Here is a 26,404-nt window from a genome sequence, read left to right as displayed (position 1 = left end):
AGCAATTCCCAAAAAAGAAAACCAAAGCTGGAGGCATCAAAATTCCACACTTCTAGATGTATCACAAAGCTGTAATCATTAAGACAGTATGGGACTGTCATAGATCAATGGAACAGAATAAAAAACCCAGAAATGGACCCACAAAGGTATGGCCAGCTAATATTTGACAAAGGAGGCAAGAATATGCAATGGAAGAAAAGACAGTCTCTTCAGCAAATGGTGTTGGGAAAACTGGATTGCAACATGAAGAAGAATGAAACTAGATCACTTTCTTACACCATACACACAAAAAAATTCCAAATGGATGAAAGACTTTTGTGTGAGACAGGAAGCCATCAAAATCCTAGAGGAGAACACAGGCAACAACCTCTCTGACCTCAGCCAGAGCAACTTGTTACTAGACATATTGCCAGATTCAAGAGAAATAAAAGCAAACATGAACTACTGTGACTTCATCAAGATAAAAACCTTCTGCACAGCGAAGACAACAATCCACAGAACTAAAAGACAACCTATGGAATGGGAGAAGATATCTGCAAATGACATATATGATAAAGAATTAGTATCCAAAATCTATAAAGAAGTTATCAAACTCAACATCCAAAAAATAAATAATCCAATTAAGAAAGGAATAGAAGACATGAATAGACATTTTTTCCAAAGACGTCCAGATGGCTAACAGGCACATGAAAAGATGTTCAACATCACTCATCACCAGGGAAATACAAATCAAAACTATGATACCACCTCAAAGCTGTCAGAATGGCTAAAATTAACAACAAAGGAAACAGATGTTGGTGAGGAAGCAGAGAAAGGGGAACACTCTTACGCTCTTGGTAGAAATGCAAGATGGTGCAGCCACTCTGGAAAACAGTAGGGAAGGGCCTCAAAAAGTTAAAATACAACTACCCTATGGCCCAGCAATTGCACCACTAGGTATTTACCCAAAGACAAAACTGATTCATAGAGCACATACACCCCAATGTTTATAGCAGCATTATCAACAATAGCCAAACTATGGAAAGAGCCCAAACGTCCACTGACTGATGAAAGGGAATGGATAAAGATAGATAGATAGATAGATAGATAGATATGTATATATACGTATATGTATATGTATATCTATAGCTATATTATAGAATATTACTCAGCCATCAAAAAGAATGAAATCATGCCATATGCAACAATGTGGATGGAACTAGAGTGTATTATGCTAAGCAAAATAACTCAGAGAAAGACAAATACTGTATGATTTCATTCATATGTGGAATTTAAGAAACAAAACAGATGAACATAGGGGAAGGGGGGAAAATAAAAGAGAAAGAGAAGCAAACCATAAAAGACTCTTAATGATATAGAACAAACCAAGGGTTATTGGAGGGAGGGGGATGGGAGATAGGCTAAATGGGTGATGGGTATTAAGGAGGGCACTCGTGTGATGAGCACCAGATGTTATTTGTAAGTGATGAATCACTAAATTCTACAATTGAAGCCAATTTTACCATATATGGTTACTAAGTAGAATTTAAATAAAAACTTGAAATTAAAAAGCTATATATTTGATGGAATTTAGAAAGCCATTATGCATGCCAGAAAAAGACACAGACTCAGAAAAGACTATAAGAAGAGCTTAAGCTTTCATCTTAGGCTGCTCCCCAGAATAGAGATACCTTACAATAACAACAACAAAATAGTCAAATCCTGGGGTAAAGAGAGAATCTTGTTTCCAGAATTACATTATAAAATTCATAAATCCATTTTAAACAAAGAAAACAAAGGCATACAAAGAAATACTAAAGTGTATCCCATTCAAAAGAACAAAATAAATCAACACATACTGTATCTAAAGAAATCCAGATAAGAAAAAGACTTAAAATTCTCTTTAAGATGCTCAAAGGGCTAAATGAAGACATGAAAAAAGACAGGAAATGATGTATGAGCAAAGTGAGAATGGCAATAAATAGGAAGATGTTACAAAAATGAGCCCCAAAGAAATTATGGAGTTGAAAGTACAATAACTGAATACAAGAGGGGTTGGGGCCCCTGGATGGCCCAGTCGGTTGAACATCCAACTTTGGCTCAGGTAATGGTCTTGTGGTCCATGAGTTTGAGCTCTGTGACGGGCTCGGTGCTGACAGCTCAAAGCCTGGAGCCTGCTTTGGATTCTGTGTTTCCCTCTCTGCCCTCCCCAGTGCTCTCTCTCTCTCTCTCTCTGTCTCTCACTCTCTATCTCTCAAAGGTAAATAAACATTAAAAAAAAATACTAGAGAGGTTTAAAGGATTTGAGCAAGCAGAAAAAACTAACCTTTAAATCCAAATAAGTTAGAGTAGACTAAGAAAGACAATATACATCAATTAAAGGTTTAATACATCAAGAATATATAACAGTTATAAACATTTACACAGTTCATAAGAGATCCTCAAAATATATGAAGCAACAATTGACAAAACAGAAGGGAAAAATGGACAGTTCTAAAAAAAATAGCTGGAGACTTCAATATCCCATTTTTAATAATGGATAGATCAAAAAAAGAAGATGAGTAAGGAAATAGAGAACTTGAACAACAAAATTAACCAACTAGACCTAAGAGACATGTACAGAACAATCCTTCCAACAATAGAATACTTAAGTGGACATTCTTCTCAAGCAAAGATCATATGTTAGGCCACAAAATAAATCACAATAGATTTTAAAGGACAGAGATCATAAAAAAAAAAAATCTCCTCTGACTAGAAAAGGATAAAGTTAGAAATCAGTAATAGAAGGCAAAATGGATAATTCACAAATATGGAGAAATTAACAACACACTTTTAAACAATCAATTGGTGAAAGAAGATATTAGAAGAGAAAGTAGAAAATAGAAATGAACATACAATATAACAAAACTTGTAAAATGCAATGAAAACAGTGGTAAAAGAAAATTTTACATCTATCAATGCTTACATGAGAAAAGAAAGATCTCAAATTGACAACCTGATTTACAACTTAAGGAACTAGAAGAACAAATTAAACCAAATGATAGCAGAAGCATAAACAAACAAAATAGAGAACAGAAAAAACAATGGAGAAAATCAATAAAATCAATAAAACTAAAAGTTGGTTCCTTGAAAGCATTAACAAAAGTGACAAAGGAAAAGAGACAGGATGCAAATAACCAAAATCAGAAATGAATGTGGCAACATTACTACCAACTTTCAGAGACAAAAAGGAGCATAAGAGAATTCTGTGACAATGGTATACCAACAAATTAGATAACTTATAAGAAAGGAGCAAATTCCTTGAAACACAAAAATTACCTAAACTGACACAAAGAAATAGAAAATTTCAACAGACCTATAACAGGTATAAAGATTAAAGCAGTAATCAAAAACCTTTCAATGAAGAAAAGTCTTAGAGAGAATAGCTTCACTGGTGAATTTTACCAAACATTTAAGAAAGAATAAATACCAATCCTTCTTAAACTGTTCAAAAAAACTGAAGGGAAGGGAACACTTCCTAACTCATTCTAAGAAGCCAGCATTACCCTGACACCAAAGCCAGAAAAAGACATTACAAGAAGAATATTCAAGACCAATATCTCTTATGAATACAGATGCACAGTGGCACCCGGGTGGCTCAGTCAGTTAAGCATCTGACTCTTGACTTCAGCTCAGGTCATGATCTCACAGTTCGTGAGTACAAGCCCTGCATTGGGCTCTCTCTCTCTCAAAATAAACAAATAAACTTAAACAAAATGAACATAGATGTAAAAATCTTCAACAAAATATTAGCAAATCAAATCCAACAACATTTTAAAAAGATTATTCACATTAAAGTGTCATTTATTCCATGAACACAATTGTGGATTATAACAAGAAACCTAATCATTACAATATATCACATTAATATAACAAAGAGGAAAAAACATATGACCACCTCAAAAGATGCAGAAAAATCATTCAACATAATCCAGCACCCTTTTGTTATTAAAAAAAACCCTCTCATAAAACTAGGAATACAGTAAAAATTCCTCAACACCATAAAAGATATTTAGGAAAAACCCACAGCTAACATCATATTTATTGGTGAAAGACTGAAAGCTTTCCCCTTAAGATCCAAAACAAGAGAAGTGTGCCCACTTTCACCACTACTAGTCAATATTGTACTGGAAGTTCTAGCTACAGCCATTAAACAACTAAAAGAAATTAAATGCATCTAAATTGGAAAGGAAGAAGTAACACAATCTTTATTCACTGATGACATGACCCTATATAGAAAATCTTTAAAAATCCACAAAGAAAAATAGTCATGCTAATAAATTATCAGCGAAGTTGTTGGGTACAAGATAAATACACAAAAAGCTATTGTGATTCTGTATACCACCAAGGAGCTATCTTAAAACTATATTAAGAAAGCAATTCCCTTTATAACAGCATCTAAAAGAATTAAATATTTAGGAATTAATCTAACCAAGGAGGTGAAAGACTTGTATACTAAAAGCTAGAAAGCATTACTAAAAGAATATAAAAGGGACCTAAATAAATGGAGCAGATATCCCATGTTGATGGAAACGAAGACTTAAGTCATTTTTCATATGTCAGTACTATCAAATGGTGTTTCATTTATACAAGATAAATAGCTTTCTGGAGACTGATTACATAAATGTGACCTAACTAATATTACCGAACTGTATGATTAAAAATGGTAAGGATGGTAAATTTTGTTTTACGTATATATATGTTATATATATTTCACCACAACTAAAAATTAAAAAAACACATGTAACTGGAGTAAGGATACACACATAAACCAATGGAATAGTATAGAAAGCCCAGAAATAAAACCTTACATATATGGTCAACTGATTTTCAACAAGAATAGTCTTTTTTTTTTTTTCTAAGTAGGCTCCACGTCCAGCACAGAGCCCAACACAGAGCCCAATGCAGGGCTTGATCTCACAATCCTGAGATCAAGAGTTAGATGCTTAACTGACTGAGCCACCCAACCATCCCAAGGAAAGGATAGTCTTAAGAATGAATGCTGTTGGGGCACCTGGCCAGCTCAGTTGGTAAAACATAAGACTGTTGATCTTGGGGTTGTGAATTTGAGCCCCACACTGGGTATAGAGATTTCTTTAAAATAATTTTTAAAAAATGAATGCTAAGAAAACTGGATATCCCATGCAACAGAATGAAATTAGATGTTTACCCTACATCATATATAAAAATGAACTCCAAATCCAATAAGTTTAATCTCTTAAGTTTAGTCAAAAATCTAAATTTAAGAGCTAAAACTATAAAAACTCAGTAAAAAACACTGGAGAAAATATTCATGACACTGGATTTGGCAACAATTTCATGGATATAACCAAAGGACTGACAACAACAACAACAAAAAAACCCAGTTTCATTAAAATTAAGATTTTCTTGCATCAAAGGATACTATCAAGAAGGTGAGGAGACAAAATAATGATTGAGAGAAAATATTTAAAAACTATATATCTGGTAAGGGATTAATATTCAGAAAATATAAAAATTCCTGACACTCAACAACAACAACAAAGCAAACAATATAAAGATGGGCAAAAGACTTGAACAAACATTTCTCTAAAGAAGATATACAAATGGCCAACAAGTACATGAAAAGGTACCCAATATCATTAGTCATTAGGTAAATGCAAATCAAAACCAAAACAAGATACTACTTCACACTTACTAGGATGGCCAAAATCAAAAATGAAAGATAAAAAGTGTTGGCAAGGATGTAGAGAAATTGGAACCCTCCTGCACTGCAGGTGGAAAAATAAAGTGGTGCAGCCCCTGTAGAAAACAGTTTCTCAAGAAGTTAAACATAAGACTACCATATGACCCATATGACCCAGGAATTATAATTCCTAGGTACATGTCCAAAGGAACTGGAAGCAGAGATCCAAATAGGTATCTGCAGACCAATGTTCATAGCAGCATTATTCACAGTAGCCAAAAGGGAGAAAGAGTCCAAGTGTCTATTAGCAGATGAATGTATAAACAAAATGTGGCATATACACAATAGAATGCTGTTCAATTCATAGAAAATACGGAAATTTTGTCAACATGGATGACACTTGAAAACATACTCACTGAAATAAGCCAGACACAAAAGGTCAAATATTGCATGATTCCGCTTAAGTAAGTTACGTATAATAGTCAAATTCAGAGACAGAAACCAGAATAGCAGTTGCCAGGGGCTAGTAGAAGAATGGAGAGTTATTGTTTTTAATTGTTATATAGTTTATGCTAAAGATGATATTTAAAAAGTTTTGGAATAGGCAGTGGTAATGGGTATACCACTGTCTTGTGAGTGTATTTAATGCCACTGTATTATACATTCACAAATGGTTAAAAAGATAAATATTATGTTATGCATATTATTTATTATGCAATATATTTATTATATATGCATATATGTTATGCATAAATATATTTTATGTTATGCATATGCAAGAGATGATTCTTTAAGAATATATTTTAAAATAGTCAAAATGGCCAAGAAAATAAAAACTAAATCAGCAATGAATTAAGAATGAAAATAACCAATAATACTAAGGATATTTAATATCATAAAGGAATAAAGATAAGAACAGATATAGGCTAATGAATTTTAGACACTAGAAAATACAAAATGAGAAAAGCTGGTAGAAGAAGAAATAGGAAGCTTAAAGAGACCAATAAATATTAAAGAAATAAAAATACATCAAATACCAGTCTCTAAAAAATTCTCGACGTATTGATAGTTTGATTCGTGAGATATAATAAAGTTTCAAGGAAAACATTCTTAAATACCTTCACAAGCTCAGAAAAAGATTCAGAAATATGAGGGAAAGCTCACATAAACATGTGTACACCCAAGCGTGCACATGCACACACATACACCCAAGTGTGCTAATGCAAACGCGCACATGCACCCAGACACATACAACCCAGCTCACCAATGGATGGGTCCTGAAGGACAAAGCTCTCCAGTAATAACCAATCTTTATTTGGATGCTTCAGCACTAAATTTATTTAGATGCTTCAGTACACATCCACTAACTTTCCCAAGTCTTCCTTATCTTCAGATGTTACAAGTTTCAATGCATCTCTTTTCTCAGCCCAGCTATGGGATTTGTTCGGGGAAAAAAATGAGAAAGTAAAAATAATTAATTCAAAATTAAGATATTTTATTTTATAATAAATTTTAAAAGCACATCTCAAATATTCTGACTTTATTATGTACCAGGGCCTAGAATAAGGAATTAAAAACATTATGTCCATTAATCTTCCCAACTATCAATACTAATCAAGTATGAACACCCTCCCCGCCTCCAACTTTACAGATAAAACCAGCTCAGAGAAGTTAAGTTATATGACTTCCCAAAGTCATACAACTGGTAAATAATAGAGTTATGATATAATCCCAGGTAGGTAAACCCCCAAAACCAATGCTTTTAATGACTAAGCTATAATTGCCTCACAGATCAGTAAACACATCACTAATATCTAGTTGATCAGGTTGGAAAGAAGGTAAGTACATCCACACACTGTCAGCTACATATAATCTTTCTGAAAGAACACCACAAGTCCAGATTCTAGCAATTTTATTCCTATGTCTTTCCCTCCAGGAAAAAATAAAGTGTGCAAAGATGTTTTAACAAATTGTTCACTGAATCATTTTCTAAATATTTAAAATGTTCAAGAAAAGAAAATTTATTAAATTATGACATACATATTTAATAAAATATGGCAACATTAAAATAATGATGAAACCCATATTCACTAACAGAAAGGCAACAGCTACCAAGTCATATTATAAAAAAATATTACAATCCAATTTTGGTCAAAACTTAATTTAACTAAATTTGGTTAAAAGAAATAGATATTTTTGTACACAAAATTTTTTTAAAAAGTCTGTACAAAGACATCATGATTGTCTCCATTGAGTAGATTATGAATGCTTTCTACTGTCTTTATTCCTACAACTGTCATGTTGTTGCCAACTCTGCTGTCATGCTGGAAATCCCCTTCCAGCTTCCTAAAAAAATAACTCAGTTCAGGCATCCACCCTCTTCCACAGAGCAATTTGCTTCAAGGAATTCTAGGGCCATCAACTGATCATGTACTGAGCAGTCCAAGGCTCTAAGCTAATCATAGTGGTGCTGTTCCGCTGGCCAGTCATTTGTTTCGTAATGGGCAAGTAATCCAATTTAGGTCAAGACATACATTTACTGAGAGACATCAGAAAAGGTTTGTTCAATGTTATAAATAAAAGTAAACAATAACTCTTTAGCTGTATATTGTGCTATGTCTAAATATGACACCTAAAACTATTAAAGACATCTTGGTTGAAGATAGTTAATCTGAAGAGAAGCAGATATGTTAAAAGAAGCAGAGAGAAAAGAAAAACATCCTGAGTTCATAACATTGTTGAGCCTCAATAAACTAGCCCTAAAATTGCCTGAACTTGGGATTTCTTTTTACATGTGACATTACATATTTTGTTTAAGGTATTACCTTCTACCAAAAGCATCTCTAATTTAAAATATTTCTGAATAGTCCTCATTTTGTTTGTAATGTGAATGTATGGTTTTTTCATCTATACTTAGAAATATGGGATGCTTTGCTGGCTCAGTCAGTTAAGCATCCGACTTTGGCTCAGGTCATTATCTCAGAGTTTGTGAGTTTAAGCCCTGCATTGGTCTCTGCATTGACAGTGTGGAGCCTGCTTGGGATTCTCTCTCTCTCTCTCTCTCTCTGCCTCCCAAACCATTAGCATTCTCTCTTTCAAAATAAATAAATAAACTTGAAAAAATATATAATTGTTAATACAGCCAGGAGAGGTGTCTGGGTGGCTCGGTTGGTTGAGCATTCAACTCTTGATTTTGACTCAGGTTAGAATCTCAGGGTCATGGGGTCGGGACCTGCGTCAGGCTCTGCTGGAACCTTCTTGGAATTCTCTTCCTCCCGTTTTACGTGCCCCCCTCCCTGAGCTCTCACCGTCTCTAAAAAGAAAATAAAAAAGAAAAGAAAAGGAAAAGAAAAGAGGAAAGAAAAGAGAAAAGAAAAGAAAAAAGAAAAGAAAGCAAGCCAGGATACTACCAACGGGTCTCAATAGGTCAGGCAGCTGACTATACATTGTGGGAAGAGTACCAGTAACTGGGCATTCAAGTTGTAAGCAGAACCCTAGGGAAGCAACAAGCCGACACAGAGCCTGCACTGGAGTGTGGTCTTCTCCAGCCAGCTGAAGAGGTGAGCATTCTTAATAAAGCAACAGTCCCTTTCTACTCCAACCTCAAGAACCCTGGATTCATGCCCTAACTGTCCAGGTACCACTCAAGACCCCAAGGAGAATACATGGAACAGCTGACAATTAGGAAAGTCCAATACAAGACACGGTAAAATGACTAATTTCAAAGTAAGCATGTGAACTTTCAAGTCCACATTTTTTGAGCATGAACTAGGAAGTGGGACAGCTTTCTAAATCTTATCAAGGCTTGTGAGCAGCCTAGATTTTAAATGGACCCTAAAAATAGACAACTGGAAAAATAAGTGAAAACATAGGTTTCTAGGTAGAAGCTGTATGAAGACAATTTCAAAGCAGAGACTACTAGGGAAAAACTGATGAGATCAGACTGGCTGAAACAGAGGGTGGGTGTAGGGGAGCAAGGGGATTTAAAGCTCCAAGTGACTAGAGACCACATGAAGAGATAACAGCATTCAACCTGCCCTATCAACTCTTCATTAGGCTGATGAGATGAAAGATGAGACGGGTAGAAGCCAATCGGGACAGAAGGTAGGAACCAAAGTAACGGTGATTACTATCTTTTTTTGGCAGAAGTAAGTTTTTGCATTACATCTTTAAGAATTATATGTCTACTCATGTTTTCAGATTTGGTAATTTATATTTTTCTAAGATATTTCATTTAACTTTTTAAAATTATTAGATACAGTTGTTCATAAAATCCTCTATTAATTAAAAAAATTAGAGTTGTGATAAAATACATATAAAATTTACCATCTTAACCATTTTGAAGTGTGTAGTTCATTAAAGTTACCTATGTTCACACTGATGTGCAACCAATCGCCAGAATTTTACATCTTATAAAACTGAAACTACATCCATTGAACAAGAACTCCCCATTTTCCTCTCTCCTGCTGGCCCCTGGAAACCACCATTCAACTTTCTGTATTTATGAATCTCACTATTCTAGATACCTCACATAAGTGGAATCATACAATATAAATCTTTTTATGATAATCTAGATGCATCCTCGAGTTTTGATATATAATATTTTTGTTATATTCATTCCACTATATTCCTAATTTCTATGATGATAAATATTTCCTAATTTCTATGATGATATTATTACTGTCTAATTAGCTACTTATTTGAATATTTAAATTATTATTTTTTATTTTTGTTTGCATTTTATTATTTTTTAAATATGAAATTTATTGGCAAACTTGTTTCCATACAACACCCAGTGCTCATCCCAACAGGTGCCCTCCTCAATGCCCATCACCCATTTTCCCTTCCCTCCCATGTCCCATCAACCCTCAGTTTATTCTCAGTTTTTAAGAGTCTCTAATGGTTTGCCTCCTTCCCTCTCTGTAAGTTTTTTTCCCCCCTTAACCTCCCCCATGGTCTTCTGTTAAGTTTCTCAGGATCCACATAAGAGTGAAAACATATGGTATCTGGCCTTCTCTGTATGACTTATTTCACTTAGCATAACACTCTCCAGTTCCATCCATGTTGCTACAAAAGGCCATAGTTCATTCTTTCTCATTGCCAAGTAGTATTCCATTGTGTATATAAACCACAATTTCTTTATCCAGTCATCAGTTGATGGACATTTAGGCTCTTTCCATAATTTGGCTATTGTTGAGAGTGCTGCTATAAACATTGGGGTACAAGTGCCCCTAGGCATCAGCACTCCCGTATCCCTTGGGTAAATTCCTAGCAGTGCCATTGCTGGGTCATAGGGTAGATCTATTTTTAATTTTTTGAGGAACCTCCACACTGTTTCCCAGAGCGGCTGCACCAGTTTGCATTCCCACCAACAGTGCAAGAGGGTTCCCGTTTCTCCACATCCTCTCCAGCATCTATAGTCTCCTGATTTGTTCATTTTAGCCACTCTGACTGGCAATAATGTGGTATCTCAGTGTGGTTTTGATTTGTATTTCCCTGATGAAGAGCGACATTGAGCATCTTTTCATGTGCCTGTTAGCCATCTGGATGTCTTCTTTAGAAAAGTGTCTATTCATGTCTTCTTCCTATTTCTTCACTGGATTATTTGTTTTTCAGGTGTGGAGTTTCAGGTGTGGAGTTTCAGATTTTGGATGCTAGCCCTTAGTCCGATATGTCATTTGCAAATATCTTTTCCCATTCCGTTGGTTGTCTTTTAGTTTTGTTGATTGTTTCCTTTGCAGTGCAGAAGCTTTTTATCTTCATGAGGTCCCAGTAGTTCATTTTTGGTTTTAATTGCCTTGCCTTTGGGGATGTGTCAGGGGATGTGCCTTTGGGGATGAGGTCAGAGAGGTTTTTTCCTGCTTTCTCCTCTAGGGTTTTGATGGTATCCTGTCTCACATTCAGGTCCTTTATCTATTTTGAGTTTTTGTGAGTGGTGTAAGAAAGTGGTCTAGTTTCATCCTTCTGCATGTTGCTGTCCAGTTCTCCCAGCACCATTTGTTAAAGAGACAAATGTCTTTTGTCCACTGGATATTCTTTCCTGCTTTGTCAAAGATTAGTTGGCCATACTTTTGTGGGTCCAATTCTGGAGTCTCTATTCGATTCCATTGGTCTATGTCTGTTTTTGTGCCAATACATGCTGTCTTAATGGTTACAGCTTTGTAGTAGAGGCTAAAGTCTGAGAATGTGATGCCTCCCGCTTTGGTCTTCTTCAAAATTACTTTAGCTATTCGGGGTCTTTTGTGGTTCCATACAAATTTTAGGATTGCTTGTTCTAGCTTCAAGAAGAATGCTGGTGCAATTTTGATTGGGATTGCATTGAATGTGTAGATAGCTTTGGGTAGTTTTGACATTTTAACAATATTTATTCTTCCAATCCATGAGCATGGAATGTTTTTCCATTTCTTTGTATCTTCTTCAATTTCCTTCATCAGCTTTCTATAGTTTTCAGCATACAGATCTCTTACATCTTTGGTTAGGTTTATTCCTAGGTATTTTATGCTTCTTGGTTCCATTGTGATTGGGATCAGTTTCTTTATTTGTCTTTCTGTTGCTTCATTATTAGTGTATAAGAATGCAACTGATTTCTGTACGTTGATTTTGTATCCTGTGACTTTGCTGAATTCATTTGTCAGTTCTAGCAGACTTTTGGTGGAGTCTATCAGATTTTCCATGTATAATATTATGTCATCTGCAAAAAGTGAAAGCTTGACTTCATCTTTACCAATTTTGATGCCTTTGATTTCCTTTTGTTTGACTGCTGATGCTAGAACTTCCAACACTATGTTAAACAACAGCGGTGAGAGTGGACATTCCTGTCGTGTTCCTGATCTCAGGGGGAAAGCTCTCAGTTTTTCCCCATTGAGGATGATATTAGCTGTGATCTTTTCATAAATGGCTTTTATGATGTTTAAGTATGTTCCTTCTGTCCCGACTTTCTCGAGGGTTTTTATTAAGAAAGGATGCTGAATTTTGTCAAAGGCTTTTTCTGCATCAGTTGACAGGATCATATGGTTCATATTTTTTCTTTTATTAATGTGATGTATCACATTGATTGATTTGCGAATGTTGAACCAGCCCTGTAGCCCAGGAATGAATCCCACTTGATCATGGTGAATAATTCTTTTTATATGCTGTTGAATTCGATTTGCTAGTATCTTGTTGAGAATTTTTGCATCCATATTCATCAGGGATATTGGCCTGTAGTTCTCTTTTTTTACTGGGTCTCTGTCTGGTTTAGGAATCAAAGTAATGCTGGCTTCATAGAATGAGTCTGGAAGTTTTCCTTCCCTTTCTATTTTTTGGAACAGCTTGAGAAGGATAGGTATTATCTCTGCTTAAAATGTCTGGTAGACTTCCCCAGGGAAGCCATCTGGTCCTGGGCTCTTATTTGTTGGGAGATTTTTGACAACTGATTCAATTTCTTCACTGGTTATGGTCTATTCGAGTTTTCTATTTCTTCCTGCTTGAGTTTTGGAAGTGTGTGGGTGTTTAGGAATTTGTCCATTTCTCCCAGGTTGTCCAGAGACTAGGTATTTTGAGAACATCATCGAAGTAAAACAGCTCTTGAGCCCCACTGAAAATGACCTTACCAAGTTCTCCTGACCATTGACACTGATGGATTAGAGCACTGAGCCCTATGACTGTGGGAGCATGGAGCCTTCGATAATCATCTCACAGCTGAGGAGTCTCCACCTGACATCTAGTGTGTAGAGATGCTGGAGACCTCCAAATCACATAGACAAGGGAGAGGAGAAGCTGACATCAAGGTAGACTGCTTCTGCCATAGATGCCAGAACAACATTTCATACTTCAATTAAACAGAATCTTTTCTTGTCTTCCTTTCCTTTACTCTGTAATTGGCCTGGAAAGAGAACTTGCTCATTTGTGTCTCCCAGACCATTGCTAAGGGGGGTAACCTTCCAGCCTATTGGATTTGTCATCAAAAATTTTGATCTGTCCATGGTGCTAGAGACCCCCCTGGTCCACCCTGTAATGAATTTCTTTTCCTAATGTCACCATAAACTATAGTCGAACCCCATTAGTAGTCTCTTACCAAGTTCACCTTTGATGGCCAGAACAACTTGTGCTTTATTTTACCTTTCTTCAGTTATAACTGTATGCACCCAATTAGATACAACTCCTTATATAAATCTTAGTACACTTGCACCCCATTTTCTCAGGATTATCTATCAGATTTGCCACAACTCTCTAAGAGTTGTCACCAGCACCACCTATCTTTGCAAAGTATTGAGAATGACTCATTCTTTCAGGCTAGATTTTCTCCACATATGCACTGAAAACCTGATCTCTTGCTTGAATAAACACAGAAATCCTACCACCCTAATGGGAATGATTTGTGCCCTGACAGGGTTTGTCTATGTCTATGGTGGTTATTATTCTTGGGTCTATGAATGCCTAGGTTGTGGGAAGATAGCTGAGCAATGCTTCTTAGGTTATCTAACTAACTTTTCACAAAGAAACTTTTCACAAGGAAACTAGACATCTCAATGACCAACTTTCCTGGATCTACATTGTCAAATTAGAAAGGAAATACCAGGAGGCATTCATGATTAAGGATTTGCTTCCTTTGACAGGGCCGTGTTCCCTGGTTAGGAGTAAGTGAAAATGAAAATATGATCAAAACTCTCTCCTTGGGTACCTGGGTGGCTCAGTCGGTTAAGCATGCAACTCTTGATATTGGCTCAGGTCAGGATCTTGTAATCATGAGATCAAGCCTCAAGTTGGGCTGTGCACTGAGTGTGGAGCCTGCTTGGGATATTCTCTCTCTCTTTTTCTCTCTCTCATTCCCCCTGCCCCGTCCCTGCCATGCTTGTGCACTCACTCTCTCTCAACATAAATAAACATTAAAAACAAAACAAACCCTCTCCTTTATTGTTGAAGATACTGCAGCATCTCGTGCTAGGACAATAGCTTCCCAATAAAGATTCTCTAGACTCTCTGGCCAAAGTTGTTATTAATAATAGAACAACTCTTGATTATCTTTTAGCTGAGCAAGGATGTGTCTGTGGTGTGGCTAACACTACCTGCTGTGTCTGGATTCACTCTGCTGGGGGAGTTGAAAGTCACTTACCTAAGATCACAGATTAAGCTGCTTGAATTAAAAGGGTGACTCCTTCACTGGAGTCTTTCTTTGACTTATTTGATTTTGATTTTTTTTTGGAGGGGGGGGTCCTGGGGACTATAGCTCCAAAGTACACTCCAAACATTGGGAATTACCCTGCTTTTAGTAATGATAATAATCTTCCTGGTGCCTATATTTTTATTGGAGCACTTAGTCCATTTACATTCAAAGTAATTATTGATAGGTATGCACTTATTACCATGTTGTTACCTTATAGTTGTTTTCGTAGTTTCTATCTGTTCCTTTGTTGTTCTCTTCCCTTGTGGTGTAATGGCTTTCTTTAGTGCTATGCTTGGATTCCTTTCTCTTTATTTTCTGCTTGTCTACTACAGGTTATTGATTTCTGGTTACCTTTACATTTATATATAACATTCTGTACAGTCTATATTAAGCAGTCTATATATATTAAGATGATGGTTGCTAAAATTTGAACCCATTCTAAATCACTAAATTTGCACTCCTCTCCCACGTTTTATGTACATGATGTCACACTTTATTTACATCCTATTATTTTGTAAATCTTTTGAGTTATTTTATTGCTTTTGTGCTATAACTTCTGGACTGGCTTATAAGTGATTATTATTTTTGTTATGTTTATATGTATCTCTGAAATTTTTTCCTTTCCTAATTTTCTTACTCCTGTTTATGGTCTTTTCTTTCCACTCAAAGAATTACCTTTTATTTAAGTTTCTTGAAAGACTGTGAATGAATTCCTTCAACTTTTGTTTTCCTGGCAAATTGTTTATCTCTCCTTCTATTCTGAATGATAGGCTTGACAGAATATTCTTGACTGCAAGTTTTTCCCTTTAAGTGCTGTGAATATATCATGCCACTCCCTTCTGGCCTGCAAAGTTTCTGCTGAAAATTCAGTTGATAGCCTTATGGGGTTTGCCTTCTATTTAACTGTCTTATCTTCACTTGCTGCTTTTAAAATTCTCTCTTTATCACTATTTTTGGTCTTTTTTTTTTTAAGTTAGTCTATTTATTTATGTCTATTTATTTAGTCTATTTATTTATGTCTATTTATTTACATCTAATGTGAGGCTCAAACTCACAATCCTGAGATGAATAGTCATGTGCTCCTCTGAGCCATCCAGGCACCCCTACTTTTGGTCATTTTACTTATTGTGTATCTTGCTGTGGACCTCTTTGGGGGATCTCTGTGCTTCCTGGATCTGGATTTCTGTTTCATTCCCCAGATTCAGGAAATTTTCTTCAAATAAATTATTTCTTCAAATAAATTTTCTGCTCCCTTATTCTCTTTTCCTTTGGGGATTCCTATAACACCAGTGTTATTACATCTGATAATATGCTGAGTTCCCTTAACATATTCAAGTTTTTATTCTTTTTTTATTTTTGCTGTTCAGTTTGGTTGCTTTCTATTACTCTGTCTTCCAGTTCTCTGATCCATTATTGTGCTTCCTCTAGTCTACTATTTATTCTCTTGAATGTATTTTAAATTTCATTTATTAACTTCTCATCTCTGCTTCTTTTTCCTATTTTCTATCTTTTTGTTGAAGGTGTCACTATGATCATCCACTTTTTTCTCAAGTCCAGCAAGTATCTTTATGACCATTACTCTGAATTCTCTACCATGCATATTGCTTGTCTCCATCTCATTTAGTTGTTTTGCCTTATTTTGTCCTGTTTTATTTGGGACATATTCCTCTGTCTCCTCATTTTGTCTAACTCTCTGCATCTGTTTCCATGTGTTAGGAAGGTCATTTATGTCTCCTCATCTTGAAAATAGTGACCTTATAAAGAAGAGGTCCTGTAGTCCTTTCCTGCATGATGTTCCTTCTCACCAGAACCTGATGCTTCAGGGGTGTCTCCTATGTGTTTTGTGTGTGCCCTTCTGTTGTGATTGAGCTGCATTTGCCTTCAGTCAACTTGGCTGCAATTGCCCTCTTTGCCTGTTGTGGGCAGGGTTTGGTCTGTGTGTGGTTAAAGGGAAATTCTGGGGCTGTCTTGGTCCTGTAGTTGGGTCAGACCAGATGCTTCCCCTCAGCCTATTTTTTGGAACTGTGGTCACCTGGCACTTCAGAGCAGTCTCCCTTCATTGTCCCAAGAAGGGCTTTCATTGGTGAGTGAAGCCTGTGGAGACACCAGATGTCTGCTCCAGTCTGTCTGTTGGGGTTGCAGTGACCCTGAACTACAGGGCTCTTTGTGCTGCCTCCTGTGAGATTTTTGTTGATGACAGGCTAGCAGTCAGATCAGATGTTTGCATCCAGCCCACTGCTGGGGATCCATTTAAACTGGTGTGTGTAGTTATGTGTAGTAGTTATGTGTTATGTAGTAGTTATGTGTGTGTAGTTCTCTCTCTAAAGGAAGAGTCGGTTTGGAGTGCTGCTAGTCACTAGCAGGTCTGCTTGCAGAATGAGATGCTTTGGAGGGACTCCTGCTGATTGGAGCAGGCTAGATGGGCCTGATCGGCAGGAGAATGTGGGAACAAGGCACAGGGTGTTAGCAAGATAGGTTCACACTGGTTCCCAAAGGTGTCTGAATATCTAGGCTGGAGGGTGAGGGTTGGGGAGAGAAATGATGTTAACCAGCTCTTCTGTTCCCAGAGAAGTCTCTTAAAGATCCCTGCCCCTCCAGCAAAGTTCTGAGATTAGTAAATAAATCCCCTTCCCATATAATGCAGGTACTTTTAAAATGGCTGCTGCTTTGCTATATCTCAATGGAGTTGTTTGTTATGCTGTCTCTTAAAGGGTGGTGTAATGCCTGAAGTTCCAAAACCTCCCACAAAAGACCACCAGAGTCGTAAGTCAAAGCCAAGCGGCAAGGGTCATTTATTGCAGGTTCGAACCTGGTCCTCTGCGCACTCGTCGCCGGTGACGCAAGAGGCCACGATCAGGGTTGGTACAGCGTTTTTATAGACAGAGACAAATAGCACAGGGGAGGTTTCAAATTATGAGGGGCCTGATTAGTTGATTTTAAAGTAAGGACATTTGTTGTTCTCTGATTGGGCGTCCTTTGTCTGTCCTTTGGCGGGAAGGCTTTGTCCGTTACTTGTGGCGGGAGGAAAAAGGGGGAAGGGGGAAGGGGAGGAATGTGTTGAGCAAGCAGGATTACAGAAGCGAGAAATGCCAGTTAGTTTATGTACAATCACTCATTCCATTACATATCAGACTACATTTAGGAAGTTTTACAACCCATTCTACTACACAGCGGGTTACATTCAGGAAAGGCCTCACAATGCTCGTAGCAAACAGCAAGCAAAACAGACTTCTCAGCAATTGTATTTCTTATCAAAGATCCATAATAAGCAGAAAAGAGAACCTAGCTTTAAACTAAGGCAGGGCTGTCATTTGGATTGTTCCTTTCATTCCCCCCTTTTCCCTGTGCCTAAAGAGCCAATCTTGGATCTTCAGTTTTCTATTTGTAATGTCTCGAGCTGTTGGTACTGAGTTCATAAGACCATTAATTGTACAGTATTGAACCTGTCTTGGACAAAATTAATAATTTTGTTTATGATGCAGAGGCCTAATGTGAGAGCGAGAAGTAGAATGGCCAGAGGCCCGAGTAAAGCGGAGAGCAGGGTAGTATTATAGACTTCCTGGGTTTTTAATTTAGAAACCTCTCAAGTTAAAGTATAGCGTATATGGAGGTTGCCTGCAATACTTATCAGTCCGTAGGAGGTGAACAGGAGCACGCTAATGAGTGTTCCTCCGATCATTGTGGGTCCAGAGCTGCAGCAACAGTCTTGGTATGGGATACCCAGGCCTTTGGTCTCAGCCGGTTTTCGGGGTCAGGTTTTCAATGCAGAGTCAATTTTAAAGGATGGGTCTTACTCTGGTCAACCGTCCAGGCAGTGTTGGCTTCCTGCACGAAGTCTTCTCGAACTGCAAAGGGATCAGCTGGTTGGGCGTGGGTGTAATGGATCCAGGTAGCAATCCCGTCGACTTTGAGAGCAGTGGGTGTGGTTAGGATTACAATGTAGGGTCCCTTCCACCGTGGTTGGAGGGTCTCTTGTTTGTGTCTCCACACATATGCCCAATCTCCGGGTCGGTAGTGATGCGGCTCAGGAGGGGGCTCGTTCTCATAAATGGCTCTTAATCTGGGCCAAACTTCCTGGTGGGTGTGCTGGAGTTCCCTCAGGGAAATAAGAAGTTTATGATCATCAAATTCAGTTAACACATTAGACTGTAGGTTGGGAATTATAGGAGGGGGTATTTTATATATGATTTCAAAGGGGGTTAATCCCAGTTTGTAAGGGGAGTTCCGCACCCTGAACAGAGCGTAGGGGAGTAAGACTACCCAGTTAGCGCCAGTCTCCATGGTCAATTTGGTTAGGGTCTCTTTTAGGGTTCTATTCATTCTTTCTACCTGTCCTGAGCTTTGGGGTTTATATGCACAATGTAGTTTCCAATCGGCCCCAATAAACTGCGCTATCCCTTGTATTACCTTTGAAATGAATGCTGGTCCGTTGTCTGATCCTATTAGGGTAGGGAATCCGTACCTGGGCATGATGTCTTCCAACATTTTTTTTGCTACTACCTGCGCAGTCTCATGCTTGGTGGGGAAGGCCTCTGTCCATCCTGAAAAGGTATCTATAAACACTAACAAATATTTGTATCCATATTTTCCAGGCTTTACCTCGGTGAAGTCTACTTCCCAATAGGCTCCCGGCCTGGTTCTGCGGGTTCTGGAGCCAGGGTTTTTCCCGTGGTTGGTGGTGTTAGTTAGTTGGCAAGCTTTACAGCTAGTAACTATCTGCTATTTTTTGTCCTGGAGTCTTTAATGGTGATCCTAGCATGTTTTATTAAGTCTTGCATTTTTCTTGTGCCCATATGAGTGGCTCGGTGCATCTTGGATAAGACTTTATTTCCCATTTCTTCTGGGAGGATTATGTTACAGTCTGCTGCTCTCCACCATCCGTTAAGGCACTGAGTCATAGGCAATTTCTAGATCCAGTTTAGGTCTTCTTTAGTGTAGGTGGGACTTTCTGGTAAACTAGCTGAACCGGGGTCTGGTAGGGTGGTCATTAAAGCACAGTCCACCTGTAAGGCCGCCTCTCGGGCCACCTGGTCAGCCAAATTATTTCCTCTGGCCACCGGTGTGACCGGTTTTTGGTGGCCTGGGCAATGTATGATGGCTAGTCGTTTAGGCAGCCAGAGTGCCTTTAAAAGAGCCAATATTTCTTCTTTGTTTTTGATAGTTTTCCCCTCTGCAGTTAACAGTCCCCTCTCTCTGTATATAGCTCCATGTATGTGGGCCGTAGTAAAAGCATATCTGCTATCGGTATACACGTTTAGTCTCTTGTCTTTTCCCAAAGTCAGTGCCTTGGTTAAGGCCACAAGTTCAGCCCGTTGGGCAGAGGTGCCAGCTGGCAAAGGCTCAGCCCAAACAATCTCAGTTTTAGTTGTGACTGCTGCCCCCGCGTACCTTTGACCCTGATGTACAAAGCTGCTGCCGTCAGTGAACCAGGTAACCTTGGCGTCTGGTAGCGGGTGATCCTGTAAATCTTCCTGAACTCCATGAACCTGTGCCAATATCTCAGCACAGTCATGGAGGGGGGTATCCAAGTCCGGGTCTGGTAACAGGGAGGCAGGGTTTAGTGTTCGGGGGGGAACATAAATGATTCTGAGGGGATTTAATAATAGTCCCTGGTAGTGAACCAGTCAGGCGTTACTTATCCATCGGTCAGGAGGTTGTTTGAGGACTCCCTCGATGGCATGAGGGGTTGTAACATGTAACTCTTGTCCCATAGTTAACTTATCAGCATCCTTTACCATTAGAGCTGTAGCAGCGATCATACGGAGTCAAGGGGGCCAGCCAGCCGCTACTAGGTCTAGTCTTTTTGAAAGATAGGCAGTGGGCCTGGGCCATGGACCAAGGAGTTGTGTCAGCACTGCTTTGGCTACCCCCTTGTTTTCATCTACGAAGAGATGAAAGGGTTTGGAGACATCGGGGAGCCCTAAGGCTGGCGCCGACAACAGGGCAAGTTTGATTTGCTGGAAAGCCTGCTCAGTTTTTTCTGTCCACTCAAAGGGCGCCTGTTCTCGGGTGACCAGGTAAAGAGGCTTAGCTATCTCGGCGAACCGAGGTATCTACAAGCGGCAGAACCCGGCCGATCCCAGGAATTCTCTTACCTGTCTTCGCATTGTGGGTCGGGGGATGCGGAGGACGGTTTCCTTCCGTGCATCAGTGAGCCATCGTTGGCCTTCTCTTAACAGATACCCCAAGTAGGTTACCTCGGATCTGCAAATTTGGGCTTTCTTTGCTGAAGCCCGGTACCCCAGGGCACCAAGTGTCCGGAGGAGATTTTTGGTGCCTTGCAAGCAAGCTTCGGCAGTCTCAGCGGCGATTAAAAGATCGTCAACATACTGCAAGAGAGTCACTCCGGGGTTTTGATTCCGGTACTCACCCAGATCCTCGTGAAGTGCCTCATCGAACAAGGTGAGTGAGTTTTTAAATCCTTGGGGAAGCCGGGTCCAGGTGAGTTGCCCATTTATGCCCCTCTCAGGGTTGGACCACTCGAAGGCGAAGAGCTCTTGGCTTTTGGGGGCCAGAGGCAGGCTGAAAAAAGTATTTTTTAAATCAAGGACAGTATACCATTGTCTTTCTGGGCTGAGGGCACTTAGGAGGGTATAGGGGTTGGGTACTGTTGAGTGTATGTCCATGACTCGGCGGTTAACTTCTCTCAGATCTTGTACCGGACGGTAGTCCGCACTGTTAGGTTTTTGTACAGGCAGCAGGGGGGTGTTCCAGGCTGAATGGCAGGGACGCAAGATGCCTAAGTCTAGGAGGCGACGGATATGTGGCGTGATGCCATTTCTGGCCTCCATTGACATCGGGTATTGTCGGACCCGAACTGGATCTGCCCCCGCTTTCAGCTCTATGAATAGAGCTGGGCGATGTTTAGCCAACCCCATACCCCCGGTTTCAGCCCATGCTTCTGGAAACTGCTGGAGCCAGGGCTCTATGTTTTGACTTTGTGAGGGTGGCCCCTGATGGAGTCGATATTTATCTTCTAATCTTAGAGTAAGTATGGTAATGGGTTGGTTGTGAGGGCCAGTCACTTGGGGGCCCCCTGGCGTAAAATGAATCTGGGCCCCCATTTTAGTGAGTAAGTCTCTTCCTAATAAGGGGCATGGGCTGTCAAGGATGACTAGGAAGGAACGGGTGACCTTTCCATTTCCTAGGTCCACAGTCCTCTGGGTGGTCCAGGGATATTTTTTTATTCCGGTAGCCCCTTGGACCCAGGAAGATTTTTTAGAAATTTTTCCATGGGGTCTGATCAAGACCGAATGTTGTGCCCCTGTGTCGACTAGGAACTGAACTGGGTTCCCCTCCACTTGTAGCGTTACCCTAGGTTTGGGGAGGGGATCCGAACCCCGTCCCCCCTTCATCTTGAGTGAAGAGGGCGGGTGTGGTTTTTGGCTGCCACGGTTTTTGATCATGATGTGGCTTTTTCTTTTTAGGGCATTCTCGGGCCCAATGGCCTTTTTCTTTGTAATAGGCACATTGGTCCTTATCTAGGGGCTTTTGTTTATCCAGGGGCTTTTGGACAACAGCGGCCAGGACTTTGGTCATTTTCTCAGTGGCTTTAAGTTGCCTGTCCTCTGGAGTCTCTCTATTATCATAGACACGCTGGGCAATGCGGAGTAAGTCCTGAATCTGTTTTCCCTCCAGGTCCTCTAGTTTCTGGAGTTTCTTTTTAATATCAGTGGCTGCCTGATTTACAAAGGCCATTACAACAGCAGCTTGATTTTCGGGGACCTCGGGGTTTATGGGGGTATACTGTCTGAAGGTTTCCATTAATCTTTTTAAATAAGCGGCAGGGCTCTCTGTCTTACCTTGTATTACTGAATACACTTTTGCCAAATTAGTGGGCTTGCATGCAGCAGCCCAGAGACCCACCATTAGAGTCTGGCGATAAATGCACAGCCATCCCCTACCTTCTGCCGTGTTGTAGTCCCAGCCATCCTGTGGGGGTCGGGTCAAGGGAAAAGCTGCATTAATGAGATCAAGGTTAGCAGTGGGTTGGCCGTCATCTCCAGGAACCAGCTTTCTTGCTTCCAATTGAATTCTTTCTTGCTCCTCGGTGGTGAACAGGATTCGGAGGAGCTGCTGACAATCATCCCAGGTGGGTTGGTGGGTAAACATAACGCTGTCTAAGAGACTTATTAAATCTTTAGGGTTGTCAGAAAATGGGGCATTATGGGTTTTCCAGTTATATAGGCCACTGGTAGAGAAGGGCCAGTATTGAAGTCGGGGGTTCCCCGTATCATCGGGAGGCCCTATTTCCCGTAAGGGTAAAGCTACGGTGGAGTCAGGAAGGCGGAGTCCTGGCTCATGTGGGGCCCGCCTACGGTACGTCCAGCCGGCCTTTGGACTTCGCCCCCACTAGGCATGGGCGCGGGTTGAGCCTCCCTATTCTCTAGTTCTCCTATGGGCTGGGCTACGGGAGGCTCTGCCAGCGCAGCAGGGATAGGGGCAGCTTGCAGAATAAGAGGAGGAACCTGGTAAGGGGGAGGGTCAAGGGAAAGTAAATCTTGGCTGTCGGGGAGAACAGGGGGTGCAGTTGGAGTTGGCGGCTTGGAAGGGTTGATAGGTTTAGCCGCTAGGATTTGGCACGACTCTGCTATTAAGGAAGAGGCCATCCAAGGAGTGGGTTTTCTACTAAATCTTGCCACACCAGAATATAGGGAATCTGATCCGAGTGACGTTCTTTCCCTGGTAGGAAAATTTTTTATTTTACTTTAAGGACCACAGGGAGGCAGAAGGTTCCCTCTGTAGGCCAAATGACCCCAAAGGTGGGCCATTTAGAGCGGCAATAGGTGATCAACTTCCTTTTGCGAATGTCTAGGCTTAAGTTGTGTCCTCTAGCTTTTACATCCCTGAAGTTGGCGAGAAGGAGGGAGAGAGGGGTGCTCTGCGTTTGGCCCATGTTATGATTCTGAGGAAGAGGAGAAGAGAAGGGGGCGGCACGGAGGGGGCCCTGAAGCGGCTGAAATCAGCGGTGGAGTTCGCACAGGCGACCTCCGAGGGTGAGACCCCTGGTGGCCTGGCTGGGCCCCGGGCGGAGGGGCGGGAGGGAAAGCCGCAGGTAGCTGAGGAAGGAGGAAAGAGGAACAAAGGATGGAATAATTAATTCTGATCAGCCGAAAAAACACTTAATTCCAATAAAACATCCAATGCACGAAAGAAAAACAAGAGCCAACAAGAATCTCTGACAGTGGTTCCAACTTTCTGGGGCCATCTCGGCCAGCCCAAAAGAAAGGGTTATGGCTAGGATGGCGGTTATTACAAGGGCCCAGGGGTGACAATACATTTAGACTGACATAGAAGCACTCGTGTACTCACCCGTCCGCGTCCCTCGTGGGAACTTAGGTGCCTCTTAGCATGGGCGGGCAGGTATAAACCCCCTGCTTGGATCAAAATAAATTTTGACTGCCTTAAGCCGTATGAGGATCACCACGGAAATCGGGTTAGAGCCCACTTGAATCCCGTAGCTTATGCCGTGGGACTACACATAGGGTAAGTCCGGCGCGTGCCCCTGACTCCCAACAATCATTCCAGTCGATTTAACAGACAGACACACAGACACACATCACATCAAAATACGGGTAACAATTGGCATGCCTAGATGGTTTTTTCTTTTAGACGCCTAGAGATATTTCTTAGCACTCTGGAAGTTCATAGAGAAAATGAAAGTATTTAGTTCGCAGGCGCGTTGGGCGTGAGCAGCCCACAGAAAAGAATCCTGATGGGCCAAAAAGGCCCCCCGATGGACCAAGAAGGTCCCCTGATGGACCAAGAAGGCCCCCAGATGGGCCAAGAAGGCCCCCAGATGTCAGTGGACGTCTCCAACTGACCCCGGCCGGGTGCCCTATAGCGCGTCCGCCAGGGTCACACCAGCTTCCAGACAGAACCGGTTCTCCAGAGAAGGAACACAGATCAGAGAGAAAAGGAAGAACGTTAGAGCTGGCTTACTTACCGATCGGAATCAGATACGACCCGTTGACCAGGAGTCTGGTGGGCTCGGGGGAGATCTCGGTGGGACCTCCAAATGTAATGCCTGAAGTTCCAAAACCTCCCACAAAAGACCACCAGAGTCGTAAGTCAAAGCCAAGCGGCAAGGGTCGTTTATTGCATGTTCGAACCTGGTCCTCTGCGCACTTGTCGCCGGTGACGCAAGAGGCCACGATCAGGGTTGGTACAGCGTTTTTATAGACAGAGACAAATAGCACAGGGGAGGTTTCAAATTATGAGGGGCCTGATTAGTTGATTTTAAAGTAAGGACATTTGTTGTTCTCTGATTGGGCGTCCTTTGTCTGTCCTTTGGCGGGAAGGCTTTGTCCGTTACTTGTGGCGGGAGGAAAAAGGGGGAAGGGGGAAGGGGAGGAATGTGTTGAGCAAGCAGGATTACAGAAGCGAAAAATGCCAGTTAGTTTATGTACAATCACTCATTCCATTACATATCAGACTACATTTAGGAAGTTTTACAAGTGGGTTACATTCAGGAAAGGCCTCACAATGCTCGTAGCAAACAGCAAGCAAAACAGACTTCTCAGCAATTGTATTTCTTATCAAAGATCCATAATAAGCAGAAAAGAGAACCTAGCTTTAAACTAAGGCAGGGCTGTCATTTGGATTGTTCCTTTCAGTGGGAACTATTTCCTGTTGCCCTCTGGCTCTCCCAGAGCTGAGCCCACTGAGTTTTTTTTTTATTTTTTTTAATTATTTTTTTAAAGTTTATTTATTTTTGAGAGAATGAGAGAGACAGAACATGAACATGGGAGGGGCATAAAAAGAGGGAGACACAGAATCCGAAACAGGCTCCAGGCTCTGAGCTGTCGGCACAGAGCTTGACGCGGGGCTTGAACCTAAAGCTGTGAGATCATGACCTGAGTCAAAGTGAGACGCTTAATTGACTGAGCCACCTGGGAGCCCCTGAGCCTGCTGAGTTTTAAAGTTGCTGGTGTCAAGCCCCACTGATTGTAAAAGCTCAAGAAGATAAGCCCCTCTGGTTTTCAAAGCCAAATGTTATAGGGACTGTCTTCCCAGTGCAGGTCTCCTATTTCTGGGGTGCCTGACGTGATTCTGTTCCTCTCTGTTCTCCATGGCTGTGGTATCCCTTGAGTTTGTAGTTAATCTCATAGGTTAGTTTGGTTCCCACCTGGGACTCTACCCTTCCTACCATTTTTTTCCAGTGTGGCCTCTTCTCTACAATTAACTGTGGAGAGTCTGTTCTGCCAGTCCTAGATTCGTTTTATGGGTTAGTTACAGTGATGTGGCTGTTGTCTGGGTGTATCTGTGGGAGGAGGTGAGCCTAAGATCCTCATACTCCACCATCTTCCCAGACTTCTCTCTGATTTTTTATACCTTCTTGAGTTTGGTTTGGTAATTGTACCTTTCTAGGATTTTTCCATTTTATCTAAGTTGTCTGTTCTATTGACATGAAGATGTTTATAATATTGCCTTATAATCCCTTAAATTTCTGCATGGCCAATAGTGATGTTCTTTCTTTCAGTCCTGTATGTTTGTGTGTATTTGTCTTTATCCGTCCATCTATTCTATTTTTAACATTTGGGTTCCTTTATTTTCTCTGTTTTTTTTTTCTGTTT

The 26,404-nt window shown here is 40.4% G+C and overlaps 2 long non-coding RNA genes across 2 annotated transcripts in view; both read right to left on the bottom strand.

Moving 5' to 3' along the window:
- Positions 1–6,953: 6,953 nt before the first annotated feature.
- LOC144615700 (uncharacterized) overlaps positions 6,954–26,404 on the bottom strand; it is a 44,882-nt gene continuing 25,431 nt past the window's right edge. Inside the window, exon 4 of the long non-coding RNA XR_013554181.2 lies at positions 6,954–7,114. This is a non-coding gene — a long non-coding RNA (uncharacterized LOC144615700). The remainder of the gene's footprint in view (positions 7,115–26,404) is intronic.
- Positions 17,597–25,180, bottom strand: LOC145715305 (uncharacterized). The gene is made up of 2 exons (XR_014137316.1): positions 24,775–25,180; positions 17,597–18,914 (listed from the first exon to the last, which is right to left on the bottom strand). It is a non-coding gene; the product is annotated as an uncharacterized LOC145715305 (long non-coding RNA).

Source organism: Panthera onca, chromosome A1, assembly GCF_046562875.1.
Source record: "Panthera onca isolate mPanOnc1 chromosome A1, mPanOnc1 haplotype 2, whole genome shotgun sequence".
Taxonomy (NCBI): domain Eukaryota; kingdom Metazoa; phylum Chordata; class Mammalia; order Carnivora; family Felidae; genus Panthera; species Panthera onca.
Note: the sequence above shows the minus strand (reverse complement) of the source record. Positions and strands in the feature narration are given on the sequence as shown.